The sequence below is a fragment of the Aotus nancymaae genome, unplaced genomic scaffold, assembly GCF_030222135.1.
Source record: "Aotus nancymaae isolate 86718 unplaced genomic scaffold, 86718_ANA_hifiasm-v0.15.2.pri h1tg000040l, whole genome shotgun sequence".
Lineage (NCBI taxonomy): Eukaryota > Metazoa > Chordata > Mammalia > Primates > Aotidae > Aotus > Aotus nancymaae.
Genome location: NW_026988454.1, coordinates 85,302,679 through 85,321,879, shown reverse-complemented (window position 1 = coordinate 85,321,879; position 19,201 = coordinate 85,302,679). Strand labels below are relative to the sequence as shown.

Here is a 19,201-nt window from a genome sequence, read left to right as displayed (position 1 = left end):
CTGGTTAAGTTACCCAATTTTTATGTGCTAGACATTTATGGGCACCAGCTGTACCAAAGTGTGAGGAGACCTGACCGAGTCATCGTCACAGCTGGTGCCCAAACAGGGACATCAATGTATCCAGTGCCACAGCCTAGATTGGCTTTGTGGAAATAGCCTCTCAATTCCCATCCCTCCCCTTTTTCAGGTTTATGATTTAGTAGAGAAATAGATACCAAAAGTACAAGTATAGTAAAAGACAAATGATCACAATAATTTTAATTTCCAAAATTAGGTGCTATAATAGTCCAGTTTTGTCACAAATAAAAGGATAATTAAGTTTAATGTGTAGGCTTTCTTAGAACAAAAGACTAGCATTTGCTGTTTGTTCTTGTGGCAAGTTTAAAAAAAAAAAACATTGAAAATTTAAAAGGAATGAGCACACACATATCTTTGCTCTGTAAGCTGAGAGAGTGTACAAGCAATAATACCACAGTAGCAAAAAGCACATGTAGTGCCCATATCTTAGTTTCTAATATCATTCTCCAATAAAATGAATTGGGGCTTCTTGGAAAAATAGCTGATTTTAGGACAGGAGGAGAAATACATGAGATGAACCAGGAACATTTTGCAGTACCAGAAAGTTAGAAAGTACTCGAAAGCAACAAAACAATCCACAATGATGGGGAAATGTCAAAGAGACAAAGGAACAAACCAAGAGAGTTCTTGATCCCAGAAGCTACAAAAATTTGAGCAATAAATATAAACTAAATATCAATGAATTCATGCTGATGTAAATAAATGATTGAATAAATGAACAGAAAAGAAGATACGTCACCCATTCAGAAGAATTCCAAATAATTTATGTAGATATTCAGGGAGGTGGTATGTAACAACCCACTCATTAAATGGGTGTTGCACATAGTGACTTCCTTCCAAAGAGTTCAGTACACAAAGTGGCAAATAAAAAAAAAAAAAAAAGATTAACTTTGCAATGAATAAACCTGACCAACACTACTTTAGTCAGGTGTTCAATCTTAACATCAACAATGGTAAGTCATGACAGCACATACCCTTGATATTATGTGATAAAAATGGCACTTTTCCTCTCTTGTCTTCCTCCTGAAACCATGTAATATCAGTCCAATCAAAATAAAAAAAAAATAGGAAAATCTCAAATGAGTAACAGTTTTCAAACTAGTACTCCTCAAAACTCCAGGTCATCAAAAACAGGGAATGCGTATAAAAGTGTAATAGCCAAGAGGAACCTGAGACATAACAATGTATAGAATATTACATCCTGGGTGAGATCGTAGAATAGAAAAAGGATATTAGGCCTAAACTGAGGAAATCTGAATAAAGTATGAACTTCAATTAATAATCATGTGCCTATCTTGTTTCATTAATTATAACAGGGATACCATACTTATGCTCGATATTAATAATGAGGAAAAAAGCTGTGGGGTACATGGGAACTCTTTCTACTAGCTACTCAATTTCTCTGTAAACCTAAAACTGTTCTAAAAATATTTTTTTTTAAAAAAACTGGAATGTACAAAGCCATAAATATATGAAATTTTAAATAGTTCCATATGACTGGAGGGTGCAGTATGCGAAAAAGAGTGAAAGGAAATGAAGTTAGAAGAGTAATCGTGGTGTTATTTCACTTGTTGGCTCCATATGCCATGATAAAGAATCTGGACTTGATCCTTTATAGGAATTAATTGAAAAATGACTTCACAGAAACAAAAATAAATAAGTTCATAATATTTCACCCCAAACTGTCCTTCACAAGAAATTTGTGGCCTAATGTTGCCTTTCTACTTGTAAATTATTTAGCATAACTGGAAGGGTATAAAGGTTGTCAAAAATAAATATGAAGATAAAGAAATCTGGATCTATTCACTATACAACACCTAGTTTGTGTTACTCGTTTTATTTTGCTTTGTTATGTTTTGCTTTTTATTGCCAATGATATTCCACACTAACTAACATGCTTTTAAGACACAGAAATGCTCTTAATGTTTATACTCTAGGTGTTATCACTTTTTAGTAAAAAATGAATGGGTTGGGCCAGACTCAGTGGCTCACATCTGTAATCCCAACACTTTGGGAGGCTGAGGTAGGTGAATCACCTGAGGTCAAGAGTTCAAGACCAGCCTGACCAACATGGAGAAACCCCATCTCTACTAAAAATACGAAATTAGTCAGGTGTGGTGGCACATGCCTGTAATCTTAGCTACTGAGAAGGCTGAGGCAGGAGAATTGCTTGAACCCGGGAGGTGGAGGTTGTGATGAGCTGAGATCATGCCATTGCACTCCAGCCTGGGCAACAAGAGCTAAACTCTGTCTCAGAAAAAAAAAGGGGGTTAAATTCACAGCCTTTGTCTAATAATTATTACAACTATTTAGCATTTACTTGAGTATCTATTATGTGCTGGGCCTTCATATAGCTTTTTTTTTTAACCTCTTTCAACTTTTTTTTATTATAATGACTATGTTTTTGACAATAAAAATCAGGCTCAGGAAAGTTGACCTACTCAAATTCAAAATGTAGTAAACAGGACTCTAAAAAAGAAAATTAAAAAGTCAGTATAGAATACTGTTCTGCAAGCACATGTGATGTGTTTCCAACATTCACTGTGTAGATAAATGATATCCTGAGTCTTAGCCAGCTCTGCACACATGCTGCACAGAGACTGAAGTAAACAGTAAATGTGAATATGGCTAATGTCTTAACTTTACACATTAACAATGTAAAGACTTCTTCTGCTATTATTATTTTCAAAATTCTCACTGGAGAGAGAGCCCTGCATTTTAATTTTTTTCTTTTTAACTAATGTCTTTGCATTGAGGATGCAAACACAAGCTGGGATCCAGTAATCAAATGTTAGCTTAACTTGCAAGCAAAGTAAGTTGTTTTAATTGTTTCAAGGCAGATGTTCATTCAAGTGCAAAATCAGCCACATAGGCACAGTGTAGAAGAATCCCATTACTCTCACCATTGGTGACGAGAACCATACAGAGCACTTCTAAGAATTAATAGGACTTTAGGCCTAATTACATACTCTTTGCTGAAGAATATAAAACATAAAGGTCATTATTCACTGTCTCCTATCAGAAATCTTCAAGAAATTATATATTACTCAGAATTGATTATGTAAGAGTGAATTCTTAAAAGAGCCTGAAAGGTGCTGAGTTCTGATGTGGGTAACTTTAGCATAAACACAGAAACAGCATATATGGATACAGGAGCTGTCGTAGAGCAGGAATCCTGGATTAAAATTAAAAGTAATCTTATGATAAGAATTGTTCTGAGCAGAGATTGAAATATCAAGAAACAGTTCATAGAACTGATGTTTTTAATGTAAAATGTTCTGTAATATAACTTTTTGGTTTTCATGGACTTCCAGAATAATATTTTCTCTATGCTCATGCTCACCAAAAGCAGACATTTATAGTTAGATTTCTGTATTTCACATTTTATTTTCAAACCTGGATCTTGTTGAGAGCTTATAGCTTAATTTCCTGTGATGTTTTTCTTAACATCTGAAAATAAAAGCATTTGGGGCTTATTATATATTTTTTTTCCTAAATATGAAATAGACTTTGGGAATAAATTAAACATATATACTAAGTTTTATCATATGTAAGTAGGTTTCTTCTATTTATGATTTAGAATGTTAGAGTTCTTGGTGAATTTATTAATTGCATTTGCAGTTTCTTTTGATATAATTTGCAGATTTTTTCTTTAGTATTTAACAAAATTGTGGTGATGGATTTATAATAATGAGTTACTCTTGAAGTACTGGAATATATATTACTGAAAAATTCTTTAAACTACTCTTTGCTAGTATTTTATTTGTGAAGTTTTGCAGTTTTCATTATAGGGTTTTCATGCAGTTTTATTTTTGTACTCTTGTCAGATATCAAGTTTTGGTGCTAAAATGATGTTGACTTCAGAAAATAAATGGAGAGTGTTTAAGTTAGTATAGATGAGCTCATTCTGCAGAAACAAACAGAAAACTTTGGCTCAAAAAACACATCTGGAATACTGCTGGTCTTTGTGGAAGAAGGAATAGAAACATTGCAAAAAAAAATGTGCTGAGTATTAGATGTGACTGGACATGAAACTTGTCAGTTCTGCTCATATTTAATTAACCAAAGCAGGTCACATGTTCAGTTGTGACTGAGCTCAATGAGATGGGACAACGTGTTTCTCTCCCAAGAAGGCCATCAGATATAGTGAACATTAATTTATCTAAAAAATTTTCTATGGCCTAAAATGGTTATCTCTAATAATAATCTTCATAACTCAACTGTGATTCACTTTACTCCTGGTTCCTTTTATATATGCAGACAGATAATAGACAGATAGAGATATGATAAACATAGGCATATATGTAGATATAGAAATAGAACTTTGTGTATGTGTGTGTGATTCAAGCATCTTAATTTGATCTGTGAGCTTTCTGTTGGATGCCCTCTGGGAGAGTTTGTCTCATTTTATACAGAAATATTTGTTGTTTATAAAGCACAATTGGAAATGACCTCCTTGCATAGAAAACTTGGCTTATCCATCTAGGAAATTAATAGCCACTAAATGAAGTTTTCTGCTAAAAAATAGTAACTTCATTTTTTCTTTTTTTACTTTATTTTTATTATACTTTAAGTTCTGGGACACATGTGCAGAACATGCAGGTTTGTTACATAGATATACCTGTGCCATGGTGGTTTGTGGAACCCATTACCCATCATCTACATTACATATTTCTCTAATTCTATCCTTCCCCCAGCTCCCAACCCCCAACAGGCTCTGGTGTGATGTTCTTATCCCTGTGTCTATGTGTTTTCAATGTTCAACTCCCATTTATGAGTGAGAACATGTGGTGTTTGGTGTAACACAAAGCTTTGTGTTACTTTGCTGAGAATGATGGTTTCCAGCTTCATCCATGTCCTTGCAAAGGATATGAACTCATCCTTTTTATGGCTGCATAGTATTCCATAGTGTATATATCCCACATTTTCTTTATCAAGTGTATCAGTAATGGGCATTTGGGTTGGTTCCAAGTCTTTGCTATTGTTAATAGTGCTACAGTAAACACACAGATGCATGTGTCTTTATAATAGAATGATTTATAATTCTTTGGGTATATATCCAGTAACGGGATTGCTGGGTCAAATGATATTTCTGGTTCTAGATCCTTGAGGAATTGCCACACTGTCTTCTACAAAGGTTGAACTAATTTACACTCCCACCAACAGTATAAAAGCATTCTTATTTCTGAACATCCTCTCCAGCATCTGTTGTTTCCTGACTTTTTAATGATCACCATTCTAACCGGAGTGAAATGGTATCTCACTGTACTTTTTATTTGCATTTCTCTAATGACCATTGATGCTGAGTGGCTCTGGAACAAGTGAACCTAAAAGGCTTCTACAGAACTATCCACCCCGAATCAACAGAATATAGATTTTTCTCAGCACCACATCGCATCTATTCTAAAACTGACCACATAATTGAAAGTAAAACACTCCTCAGCAAATGGAAAAGAACAGAAATCATAACAGTCTCTCAGACCACAGTGCAATCAAATTAGAACTCAGGATTAAGAAACTAACTCAAAGCCACAGAGGTCCATGGCAACTGAACAACCTGCTTCTGAATGACTATTGGGTAAATAATGAAATCAAGGCAGAAATGAATAAGTTCCTTAAAACCAATGAGAATAAAGACACAATGTACCAGAATCTCTGGGATACAACTAAATCAGTGTTTAGAGGAAAATTTAAAGCATTAAATGCTCGCAGGAGAAAGTGGGAAAGATCTAAAATCAACACCCTAACATCACAACTTAAAGAACTAGAGAATGAAGAGCAAACAAATTCAAATGCTAGCAGAAGAAGTAACTGAGATCAAAGCAGACCTGAAAAAGATAGAGACAAGAAAAACCCTTCAAAACATCAACAAATACAGGAGCTGATTTTTTGAAAAGATTAACAAAATAGAGACCGCTCGCCAGACTAATAAAGAAGAAAAGAGAGAAGAATCAAATATATACAATAAAAAATGATAAAGGTGAGATCACCACCACTGATCCCACAGAAATAGAAACAACCATCAGACAATATTATAAAAACCTCTATGCAAATAAGCTAGAAAATCTAGGAGAAATGGATAAATTTCTGTACACATACACCCACCCAAGACTAAACCAGGAAGAAGTTGAATCCCTGAATAGATTAATAACAAGTTCTGAAATTCAGGCAGTTATTAATAGCCTACCAACCAAAATAAGCCCAGGATCAGATGGATTCATGTTCTAATTCTACCAGAAGTACAAAAAGGAGCTGGTACCATTCCTTCCTAAACTATTCCAAACAATAGAAGAAAAGGGACTCCTCCTGAACTTATTTTATGAGACCAGCATCATCCTGATACCAAAACCTGTCAGAGACACAACAAAAAAAACAAAATTTCAGGGCAATATCCCTGATGAACATTGATGCAAAAATTATCAGCAAAATACTGGCAAACCAAATCCAGCAGCACATCAAAAATATTATCTACCACAATCAAGTCGGCTTCATCCTGGGGATTCAAGGCTGTTTTAACATACAGAAATCAATAATCACATAAACAGGACAAATTACAAAAGCCATATGATTATCTCAATAGATGAAAAAAAGGCCTGCAATAAAATTCAACACCCTTTCATACTAAAAACTCTCAATAAAGTAGGTATTCAAGGAAGGTATCTCAAAATAATAAGAGCTATTTATGACAAACCCACAGTCATTATCATACTGAATGGGCAAAAGCTGGAAGCATTCCTTTTGAAAACTGGCACAAGACAAGGATGCCCTCTCTCACCACTCCTATTCAACATAGTACTGGAAGTTCTGGCCAGGGCAATCACACAAGAGAAAGAAATAAAGGACATTCAATAGGAAAAGAGGATATCAAATTGTCTCTGCAGATGACCTGATTTTCCATTTAGAAAAACCCATCATCTCAGCCTAAAATCTCCCCAAGCTGATAAGCAACTTCAGCAAACTCTCAGGATACAAAAATCGATGTGCAAAAATCACAAGCATTCCTATATTCAAATTACAGACAAACAGAGAGCCAAGTCATGAGTGAACTCCCATTCACAATTGCTACAAAAAGAATAAAATACCTAGGAATACAACTTACAAGGGATGTGAAGGACCTCTTCAAGGATAACTACAAACCACTGCTCAAGGAAATAAAAGAGGGGAAAAAAAACAAATAAAAGAATATTCCATGCTTATGAACAGAAAGAATCAATATCATGAATATGGCCATATTGCCAAAAGTACTTTATAGATTCAAAGCTATCCCCATCAAGCTACCATTGACCTTCTTCACAGAACTGGAAAAAACTACTTTAAATTTCATGTAAAACCCAAAAAGAGCCTGTATAGCCAAGACAATCCTAAGCAAAAAGAACAAAGTGGGAGGCATCACACTACTTGACTTTGAACTATTCTATAAGGCTACAGTAACCAAAACACCATGGTATTGGTACCAAAACAGACATACAGACCAATAGAACAGAACAGAGGCCTCAGAAATAATGCCATACATCTACAACCATCTATCTGATCTTTGATAAACCTGACAAAAACAAGCAATGGGGAAAGGATTTTCTATTTAATAAATGGTGTTGGGAAAACTGGTTAGCCATATGCAGAAAACTGAAACTGGACTCCTTCCTTACACATTATACAAAAATTAACTTAAGATGAATTAAATACTTAAATGTAAGACCCAAAACTATAAAAACTCTAGAAGAAAACCTAGGCAATACCACTCTGAACACAGGTATGGGCAAAGACTTCCCGACTAAAGCACAAAAGCAATGGCAACAAAAGCCAAAATTGACAAATGGGATCTAATTAAACTAAAGAGGATCTGCACAGCAAATAAATTATCATTAGAGTCAATAGGCAACCTACAGAATGAGAAAAAAATTTTGTAATCTATCTATCTGACAAGGGGCTAATATCCAGAATCTACAAGGAACATAAACAAATTTACAAGAAAAACAACTCCATCAAAAAGGGAGCAAAGGATATGAACAGACACTTCTCAAAAGAAGACGTTTATGTGGCAACAAACATATGAAAAAAAAGCTCATTAATTTACCCCTTACATACTTAAAATCTCAAGCACATGATTTCCCTGTCAGTTAGTGAGAATAATGTGGCTATTTCATGAAGCCTGAGCACTTGATAATATGTGATATTTGAGATAATCTAATGGAGCCATAATTTTTATAAGAGAACACTAGGCATGGCAATTATGTTTGAACTCTCATACTACACTGCCTGGGTACAATTCAGGCATTACAACCTATGAGCTGTGTGTTTTTGAGCAAGTCTTTTAATGGAATTGATAATTCTAAAAACTGCAAAATGAGAATAACAAAAATTTCTCAATTTTTTTATTAAAGTTATGGGATACATGTGCAGATCTTGCAGGATTGTTACATAGGTATACACATGCCACAGTGGTTTGCTGCCTCCATCCCCCCGTTACCAACATTAGATATTTCTCCTAATGTTATCCTTCTCCTCCTTCCCACAAGGTGCTATCCCTCCCCTAGCCCCCCAGCCACAACAGACCCCAGTGTGTGATGTTCCCCTCCCTGAGTCCATGTGTTCTCATTGTTTAACACCCACTTATAAGTAAGAAAATGCGGTGCTTACTTTTCTGTCCTTGTGTTAGTTTGCTGAGAATTATGGTTTCCAGCTTCATCCATGTCCCTACAAAGGACATAGATGCATCCTTTTTTATGGCTGCATAGTGTTCCCTGGTGTATATGAGCTACACTTACTTCATCCAGTTTATCCTTGATGGGCATCTGGGTTAGTTCCAAGTCTATGCTTTCATAAACAGTGCTGCAATGAATATATGTGTGCATGTGTCTTTATAATAGAATGATTTATAATCCTTTGGGTATATATCCAGTAATGGGATTCCTGGGTCAAATGGTAGTTCTAGTTCTAGATACCTGAGGAGTCGCCACACTGTCTTCCACAATGGTTGCACTAATTTACACTCCCACCAACAGTAGAAAAGCATTCCTACTTCCCCACACATTGTCTCAAGCATCTGTTGTCTCCACATTTTTTAATGATCACCATTCTAACTGCCGTGAGATGGTACCTCAATGTGGAATTGATTTGCATTTCTCTAAAGACTGTGATGATGAGCATTTTTTCATATGTTTGTTGGATGCATAAAAGTCTTCTTTTGAAAAGTGCCTGTTCATATCCTTTGCCTACATTTTGATGCAGTCGTTTTTTTTTTTGTAAATTTGTTTAACTTCTTTGTAGATTCTGGATATTAGCCCTTTGTCAGATGCGTTGCTTGCAAAATTTTTTTTCCATTCTGTTGGTTGCCGGTTCACTCTAATGATTGTTTCTTTAGCTGTGCAGAAGTTCTTTAGTTTAATTAGATCCCATTTGTCTATTTTTGCTTTTGTTACCATTGCTTTTGGTGTTTTAGTCATGAAGTCCTTGCCTATGCCCATGTTCTCAATGGTATTGCTGAGGTTTCCTTCTAAGTTTTTATGGTGTTAGGTCTTATGTTTAAATATTTAATCCATCTGGAGTTAATTTTTGTATAAGGTGTAAGGAAGGGGTCCAGGTTCATCTTTCTGCACACGGTTAACCAGTTTTCCCAACACCATTTATTAAACAGGGAATCCCTTTCCCATTGCTTGTTTTTGTCAGATGTGTCAACTATCAGATGTTTGTAGGTGTGTGGCATTACTTCCAAAGCCTCTGTTTTGTTCCATTGGTCTATATCTCTGTTTTGGTACCAGTATCATGGTGTTTTGATTACTGTAGCCTTGTAATATATTTGAAGTTAGGTAGCGTGATGCCTCCAGCTTTGTTATTTTTGCTTAGGATGGTCTTGGCTGTGCAGGCTCTTTTTTGGTTCCCTATGAAATTTAAGGTGTTTTTTTCCAGTTCTTTGAAGAAGGTCAGTGGTAGCTTGATGGGGATAGCATTGAATCTACAAATTACTTTGGGCAGCATGGCCATTTTCACGTTATTGATTCTTCCCAACCATGAGCATGGAATGTTTTTCCATCTGTTTGTTCCTCTCTTATTTCCTTCAGCATTGATTGGTAGTTCTCCTTGAAGAGGTCCTTCATGTCTTTTGTTAGTTGTATCCAAATAGAGACAATTTGACTTCCTCTTTTAGTAATTGAATACCCTTTATTTCTTTTTCTTGCCTGATTGCTCTGGCTAGAAATTCTAATGCTATGTTGAATAGGAACAGTGATAGAGGGAATCCTTTTCAAGTGGGTTTTCAAAGGGAATGCTTCCAGTTTTAGTCCATTCAGTATGATATTGGCTGTGGGTTTTTCATAGAAAGCTTTTATTATTTTGAGATACATTCCAATGATACCTAGTTTACTGAGAGCTTTTAGCATAAAGCGCTGTTGAATTTTGTCCAAGGCCTTCTCTGCATCTACTGAGATAATTATGTGGTTTTTGTCTTTGGTTCTGTTTATGTGATGGATTACATTTATAGATTTGTGTATGTTGAACCAGCCTTGCAACCTCAGGATGAAGTCCACTTGATTGTGATGGATAAGCTTTCTGATGTGTTGTTGCATTCAGTTTGCCAGTACTTTATTGAAGATTTTTGCATCGAAGTTCAACATGGATATTGGCCTGAAATTTTCTTTTGTAGTTGTGTCTCTGCCAGATTTTGGTATCAGGATGATGTTGGTCTCATAAAATGCATTAGGAAGGATTTCCTCTTTTTGTATTGTTTGGAATAGTTTCAGAAGGAATGGCCCCACCTCCTCTTTGCACATCTGGTAGAATTTGGCTCTAAACTCGTCTTGACCTGAACTTCTTTTTTGTTGTAGTCTATTAATTGCTGCTTCAACTTCAGACCATGTTATTAGTCTATTCAGGGATTCAACTTCTTCCTGGTTTAGCTTTAAGAGGGTGTAAGTGTCCAGGAATTTATCCATTTCTTCCAGGTTTACTGGTTTATGTGCATAGAGGTGTTTGCAGTAATCTTTGATGGTAGTCTGTATTTCTGTGGAATCAGTGATGATGTCCCCTTTATCATTTTTTATTGCATCTATTTGTTTCTTCTCTATTTTCTTTTTTATACCTCTGGCTAACAGTCTATCTATTTTCTTGATCTTTAAAAAAAAACAGCTCCTGGATTCATTGTTTTATTTTGTGTTTTTTTTTAAGTGTTTTTTGTGTCTCTATCTCCTTCAGTTCTGATCTTAGTTATTTCTTGTTTTCTGCTAGTTTTTGAATTTGTTCGATCTTGCTCCTCTAGTTATTTTAACTGTGATATTAGGGTGTCATATTTATGTCTTTCCTCGCATCTCATGTGGGCATTTAGAGCTTATATATTTCCACCTAGACACTGCCTTAAATGTGTCCCAGAGATTCTGGTAAGTTGTGTCTTCCTTCTTACTGGTTTCAAAGAACATCTTTATTTCTGCCTTCATTTCATTATTTATGCAGTTGTCATTCAGGTTGTTTAGTTTCCACATAGTTGTGTAGTTTCTTAGTCCTGAGTTCTAATTTGATTGCACTGTGGTCCGAGAGAGGGGTTGTTAGGATTTCCGTTTTTTTTGCATTTTGCTAAGGAGTGATTTACTTCCAATTATGTGGTCAATTTTAGAGTAAGTGCAATGTGGTGCTGAGAAGAATGTACATTCTGTGGATTTGGTGTGGAGATTTCTGTAGATGTCTATTAGGTCCACTTGGTCTAGATCTGAATTCAAGTTTTAGATATTCTTGTTAATTTTCTGTCTTGTTGATCTGCCTAATATTGACTGTGGAGTGTTAACATCTCCTGCTATTACTGTGTGGAAGTCTAAGCCTCTTTGTAGGTTGTTAAGAATTTGCTTTATGTATCTGGGTGCTCCTGTATTGGGTGCATATATATTTATGACAGTTAGTTCTTCTTGTTGCATTGATCCCTTTACCATTATGTAATGCCCTTTTTTGTCTCTTTGATCTTTGGTGGTTTAAAGTCTGTTTTATCAGAGACTAGGATTGCAACTCCTGCTTTTTTCTTTTTTGCTCCCCATTTGCTTTGTAAATCTTCCTCCATTCCTTTGAGTCTATGTGTGTCTTTGCACATGAGATGGGTCTCCTGAATACAGCACACCAATGGGTCTTGACTCTTTATGCAATTTGCCAGTCTGTGGCTTTTTGATTGGGGCATTTAGCCCATTTACATTTAAGATTAATATTGTTATGTGTGAATTTGATCCTGCCATTTTGAGACTAGCTGGTTGTTTTACACATTAGTTGACATAGTTTCTTCCTTGTGTTGATGGTCTTTACCATTTGGTACGTTTTTGCAGTGGCTGGTACTGGTTATTCCTTTCCATGTTCACTGCTTCTTTCAGGAGCTCTTGTAAGGCAGGCCTGGTGGTGACAAAATCTCTCAGCAATTGCTTGTTCATAAAGGATTGTATTTCTCCTTCACTTAAGAAGCTTAGTTTGGCTGGATATGAAATTCTAGGTTGAAAGTTCTTTTCTTTAAGGATGTTGAATATTGGCACCCACTCTCTTCTGGCTTGTAGGGTTTCTGCTGATAGATCTGCTGTGAGTCTGATGGGCTTCCCTTTGTGGGTAACCTGATCTTTCTCTCTGGCTGCCCTTAGCATTTTTTCCTTCATTTTCAACCCTGGCGAATCTAATGATTATGTGCCTTATGTTTCTCTTCTTGAGACATATCTTTGTGGTGTTCCCTGTATTTCCTGGATTTGAATGCCGGCCTGCCTTGCTACATTGGGGAATAATATCCTGAATGGGGTTTTCCAGCTTGGATTCATTCTTCCCCTCACATTCAGGTACACCAATCAGATATAGATTAGGTCTTTTCACATAATCCCATATTTCTTGGAGGCTTCATTCATTTTTTTTCACTTTTTTTCTCTAATCTTGCCTTCTCATTTTAATTCACTGAGTTGATTTTCAGTCTCTGACATCCTTTCTTCTGCTTGATCGATTTGGCTATTGAAGCTTGTGTATGCTTCGCAAACTTCTTGTGCTGTGTTTTTCAGCTCCATCAAGTTGTTTATGTTCTTCTCCAAGCTGCTTATCCTAGTTAGCATTTAGTCTAACCTTTTTTCAACGTTCTTGGTTTCTTTGCATTGGGTTAGAACATGTTCTTTTATCTCAGAGAAGGTTGTTATTACCCACCTTCTGAAGACTGCTTCTGTCAATTCATCAAACTCATTCTCCATCCAGTTTTGTTCCCTTGCCGGTGAGGAGTTGTGATCCCTTGGAGGAAGAGAGGCATTCTGGTTTTTGGTGTTTTCATCTTTTTGCACTGGTTTATTCCCATCTTCACGGATTTATCTACCTTTGGTCTTTGAAGTTGGTGACTTTCAGATGGGGTCTCTGAGTGGATGTCCTTTTTGTTGATGTTGAGGCTATGTCTTTTTGTTTTTTAGTTTTCCTTCTAACAGTCAGGCCCCTCTGCTGCAGGACTGCTGGAGGTCCACTCCAGATCTTGCTTGCCTGGGAATCACCCTCAGGGGCTGCAGAACAGCAAGGATTGCTGCCTGTTCCTTCCTCTGGTAGCTTTGCTCCAGAAGGGTATCCACCAGATGTCAGCCAGGTCTCTCCAGTATGAGGTGTCTCTTTGGATATACAGGGGTCAGGGAGCCACTTGAGGAGGCAGTCTGTCCCTTGTCAGAGGTCAAGTGCTGTGCTGGGGGCTCTGTTGCTCCCTTCAGAGCTGCTAGGCAGGGATGTGTAAGTCTGCTGCAGTGGAACTCACAACTGCTCCTTTTCCCTGGTCCTCTGTCCTAGGAAGGTGTGGCTTTATTTTTAAGTCCCTGACAGACTGTTGCCTTTTTTTCAGAGATGCCTTGCCCAGCAAGGAGAGTGTCTAGTCACAGTCTGCCTGCAGAGGCATTGTTGAGCTGCCGCTGGCTCCCCCTGCTGCTGTGAAAACTTCTTTATGCTTTTGTTTACACAGGTAAGGTTAGAGCTGCCTCAGTAATGGCAGACATCCCTCCCCCCAGGGTCAAGCTCAAACTGCTGTGCTGGCTGCAAAAATCTCAAGCCAGTGGGATTCATTTTGCTGGTCTCCGTTGGGGTGGGACCTGTGGAGCCAGGTGATCTGGCTCATTTCTTTCATGGATACAGGCAACTCTGTCTCACAGGCACTGCAAGCACCAGTCAAAAGAGCTGCTCAGATTTGTGCTGGGAACTCGCAGTGCCCGTTGAATGGGCTACCCAGATTTGCCCTGGAACCCCACAGCATCTATGGGCAGGCAATTCTGTGGGCTGCAAAGGCCGCAGGAAATGTACAGCATCGAAACTGGAGGCCCGGAGTGGTCGGAAACATCTCCCATGGCTTCTGTTGGGTAGGAGGGAGGGCCCTCCAGATTGCTGCACTTCCTGGTGAGGCAGTGCCCCACCCTGCCTCAGTTTGCCCTCCTTGTGCTACACCCACTGTCCAACCAGTTTCATTGAGTTGAACCTGGTACCTCCGTTAGAGATGTGGAGATCACTCGCCTTCTGTGTCACTCTCACTGGGAACTGCATTCCGGAGATATTCCTATTCGGCCATCTTGGCAGAAGTCCTAAGTCTCTCAATTCTATCATTTGCAAAATGAGAATAAAACACGTTCCTCATGCTTTAGGTCTAATAAAGCAGAAACATACCTATTTTGTAAAATCTTTATAGCACATACAGGATAATAAATATTGTTGAAAACAGAAGGTTTCTTTTCTTTTTCTAAGCTCTCACTCTCTCAGAGAAATCTCTTCCATATGTAAAAGTCACATTTTTTGGTTTACAGAGAAGGTAATAGCTTGTACATGAATTTATATATTCAAAAAAACATATATTCAGAATCTATTTACTAGATTTTACTCTAGTATTCCCAGAAACTTAAAACACAGTTATTTAACACTCGTTTCATAATAACCAATGTAATATATTGTGTCTCATATTTAGTGGCCAAAAAAAATGAATGTCTCTTCAGATAACACAATATAATTAAGTTCCACTTTTGCTTTTCTTCCAGAAAATTTGTAACCAAATCCATGTATATGTGACTGAATTAACTTATTCCAGTTACACAGTGACATACATAATTTTGCTTCTAATAATCTTATTTTCATTTTATTTTTGATTTTCACATTTGGTTTTAATTTTGTATTGTATCATAATTATAAAAGTATGAAGATATTAGCAAAATAAATCAATAACGGAGTTCAGCTGAAGTGTAAGAATAACAGAATTCGGTTCAAACATAAAATTGCTATTCTTAGTTAAAATGTGGAGTGGCATCAACATAAACACACAAGTCTATTTTGTACAAGTTGCCACTGCTATTGATAAAATTCTTGATGTATATTTGGTGTCTTCCCTTTTCCTTAACTATATATGTCTAAGGATTTTTAAAAGTAAATATATTTTATAATCTTGTAAACAGAGGTATGATGGTAAATAAGTAACAACCATCTTTCAGGGGGCCAAAATGCTACCTGCGTGGTAGTGTTTGCTGATTTTAAGCTATCACAATGTAGTCACTAAAAGTGGTACTGACAAGAGATGCTCAGGAGCTCGCTATAATACAGTGTTTCTACTTATACAAATGCAATAAATATAAGTAACCTCAAGAATATAGATAACACTAAAATGTATTGACATAATCAATACATAATTTTTTTTAGAATTTATTACTCAATGTATTTGTTAGTTTATATAATTTAATATTTAATCATGTGCATGTTCAACTACAAAGTTCCTGAAACCCAGGCAGTTATAAGCCAATTGTAGCATACAATGGCTCACCTGTATCAACATGTGTGTTTTAAATACTTTCCAACTGATTATGTTTACACTTTTTCATATATTTGCCCAATTTTTTAAAAATGCCTTTCAATTCTCTTTCAGAACGACTATTTCAGATTTCAATTAGATTGAAACAACGACTTGGCACTCTCAAGGTATAAACCCCAGTTTTCCTTTGCTCTCTAAACTAATTTAGAGAAAGTAAATTAACTGTGGATAATTATTCAGCCTGACATCTCATATCTCTTTTAAACAAGCTGATGTGATGCAATCCCTGCTTTCACACAGGTCTGGGAAAACACGGTGCATAAAATAAAAGGAAACCCACCGCTAGAGCATTATATAATATAAAATATAAATAAAATTTTAAGTGCTCCTAATCACTTTCAGATAACATTACAGTTGGGAAAAAAATAAAAGAACAAGATACTTTTAGGTACCTGGTAACAAATGATAACACTTTACTGTCAGCGTCTGAACTAGGAGAGGGAGCGGGAGGCAGTCACCAATGGCAAAGTTCTACCACTTATCTAAGTGTCCTCTATACTGACTTTACACAGTAGAAGAAGAAGAAGAAAGAAGAAGAAAGAGGAGAAGGAGAAGAAGGAGAAAGAGAAGGAGGAGGAGAACAGGAGGAAGAAGAAGGAGAAGAATGAGAAGAAGGAGGAGGAGAGCAAGAAGAAGGAGGTGGCAGTGAAGAAGGAGAAGGAGGAAAGAAGAAAGAAGAGGAGGAGGAACAGGGAGAAGAAGGAGGAGGAGGAGGGAAGGGAAGAAGATGAAGATAAGACAAGGAGGAGAAGAAAAATAAGGAAGAAGAAGAAGGAAGAAGGAAGAAGGAAAAATAAGGGGAAGGGGAGGGGGAGGAGAAGAAAAAAGAAGGAAGGAAGGAAAGAAAGAGAAGAAGAGAAGGAGGAAGAAGGAGGAGGAGAAGGAGGAGGAGGAAGAAGAGGAGAAGGAAGAGGAGGAAAAAGAAGGAACAAGAAGAAAAAGAGGAAGGAAGGAGGGAGAGTGTTGGAGATGGGTACTTGGTAGAGAAGCTAGTGGAGTCACGTTAAGAAAAGAAAGCTTCTAGTGTGACACTATTAGAGATGTCCTTTGAAGCTCCACTACATTAATAACTTCTTAAGGATGTGTTGAAAAATGGGAAACTTTCAAAACCAGACTTATGGTGTTTGGAAATATGTTGTAAGTAACTGTTCAAATTTAGCAGGGGAAACACTAAATGATCTAATCCTCCTTTGAATTCAATAATGTTATAATTTATGCATTTTGGCTCAATTACAGCAGGTCACATAAGGTTTTTAAATCCTATATTATTTTCCCTAGGTTAACATAATGTCTGCATTAAAGCACTAAATATTTTTTATGTGAAAGCTTTCAGTTCAAGAAAATGGCTACTATTTGGGGTTTGAAGCCTTCTCTCTACATATGTGACTTTTACTGACACTTTAAATGAAGATAATCCAGCTATACGGTATGTCAATTCTGAATAACAGTACTTAAAAAATTATTGTTAAGAAATTTGGTTTTAAAATATTCATAACACTAGGCCTATCTACAATTAGTTGGCTTGAAATTCATTGTATAGGAAAAATTCCCAATTTTTGTGGGGTTGTTTCATTTTGAAAATAAGTTACTTTATATAAGAATAATTATACATGAATGTCAGATACACAAAAGCAAAATAAAATGTAGAAATGAGGCAATAATAAGATCATTCCAAATGTACTTTTAATTAAATTGTCACAGGATCCTTAGGGTGTCACTTCACCAGCTGGAAATGTCTGTGACCAGTGGCATCTTTGCCTGAGTTTTGCTTGTGTCCACTGGGCTCACTCTCTCCACTTGGCCCGACAGGCTGTGCTAGGCTTTGCTACTGGTCCAAATCTCACACCTGTCAAAGGCTACCCAAAAGCAGAGCAGTGAGGAGCCTAGCTCCAGCGCACAGAAAACAGGCATGCCAGCTGCAGCAGGGTGGGCAGCTGCAGCAGGGTGGGCAGCTGCAGGTGCTGGCACAGGTGTCAACTTCTCACAGGGCTGGGGCTGGACCAGGCATACTGCAAAAGAGGATGTCACAGTCCTGCCTTGAGGAGCTCCTAGGTCTGGGATCCCCAAAAGGCTGCAGCTCTTCTCTTCTGTCTTCTCGGCTTCTCCTTGCTGGCAACTAGTGAGCAGAAAGTCGGCATGTTGTTTCAACCCTGTTTGTGTTACAGTTCTTTCAGGCCCACCATTCAGCAGGTCCCAAGTTCTTGTTCCACATCCAGGATGAAAGAGGTAGGCAGACAACTTGAGTGTGAGCAAGGTGAATAGATGCTTTAATGAGCAATGGTACAGCTCTTAGGAGACCCAAAGTAGGTAGCTCCTTACCACAGGCAGGTCATCCCAGCATCTGTGCATCCTTCAGCAGAGAAAAGAATGACAGTGGGTAGGTCCTCTCCACAGGCAGGTCTTCCTATCCTCTGTCTGAGTCTGGCTAAATCCAAGGTCTTTATGGAGGAAGTGCAAGCTGATTGGTCCATGGGCATGCATGGGCATCCACAGGCGGGCCAAGAAAAAGCACAGTTAAGTTCTCACTCCAGTCTGCTGGAACTAGCAATCTGGCCTTGTGCTTTAGGCTGTCTCTGGCTTGAAGATGGAGCTTCATTAGGGGACCACCCCTTTCTGCCCAGGGCCTGTCTGCCTCTTGCAGCCATTTATGTTGCCCAGGTTGTTCAGGCTGAGGGATGCCTGAGCTGAGCTGCCATCAGCACCCCCTCAGTCTCCCTCCCTTGCTCTGTTGAGCCCAAGGTCCAGAAGGGGCTAAGACACAGAGGACTGGTGTGTCAGTGCTGCCCTGAGTGCATGCACACTGGGCAGGGCTGGGACAGCTGCCAGGCTTGACCTCAACTTTGCTCCAAAATTGGAATGGGTGCCAGAAGCAGGGAGAGGCCATGCAGGGGAGCAGACACTTTTAAGCCTGTGGGGACAGAGGGACTTGCCAGGCCCCTAAGAGCACAGGGATGTCAGAGTCCAAAGCTGCAGCTGTGCTTGGGGAGTGTGGCTCCCACTCTGCCAACTCAGAAGGGGACAAGGCTTCCACTTGTTCCCAGCTCCCGCCAGCTCTGTGGAGCCTGCAGCCCTGGCCGCACCTCCCCCACTACAGCCAGTGTCTTCACAGTGGCCACCCCAGACAGCCACTGCTGCCATTAACATTTCTTCAATATAGGGCTATATTAAAAAGTATGGTGCTATAGTTCCATCTTATCTATGAATAACAGCTTTAATCATATATTTTATTTAGAATGCATAGCATTAGAACAACTTTTCAAATCTTGAAGGAAGAAATGGAGGAGAAAGGAAAAAAGGAAGGAAAGAAGGGAGGAAGAAAAGAGA

General features: G+C 37.9%; 1 long non-coding RNA gene across 1 annotated transcript in view; it reads right to left on the bottom strand.

Annotated features, from left to right (window-relative positions):
- Window positions 1–19,201, bottom strand: part of LOC135268353 (uncharacterized) — a 240,821-nt gene that overhangs the window by 189,954 nt on the left and 31,666 nt on the right. The gene's annotated exons all lie outside the window — the stretch shown is intronic.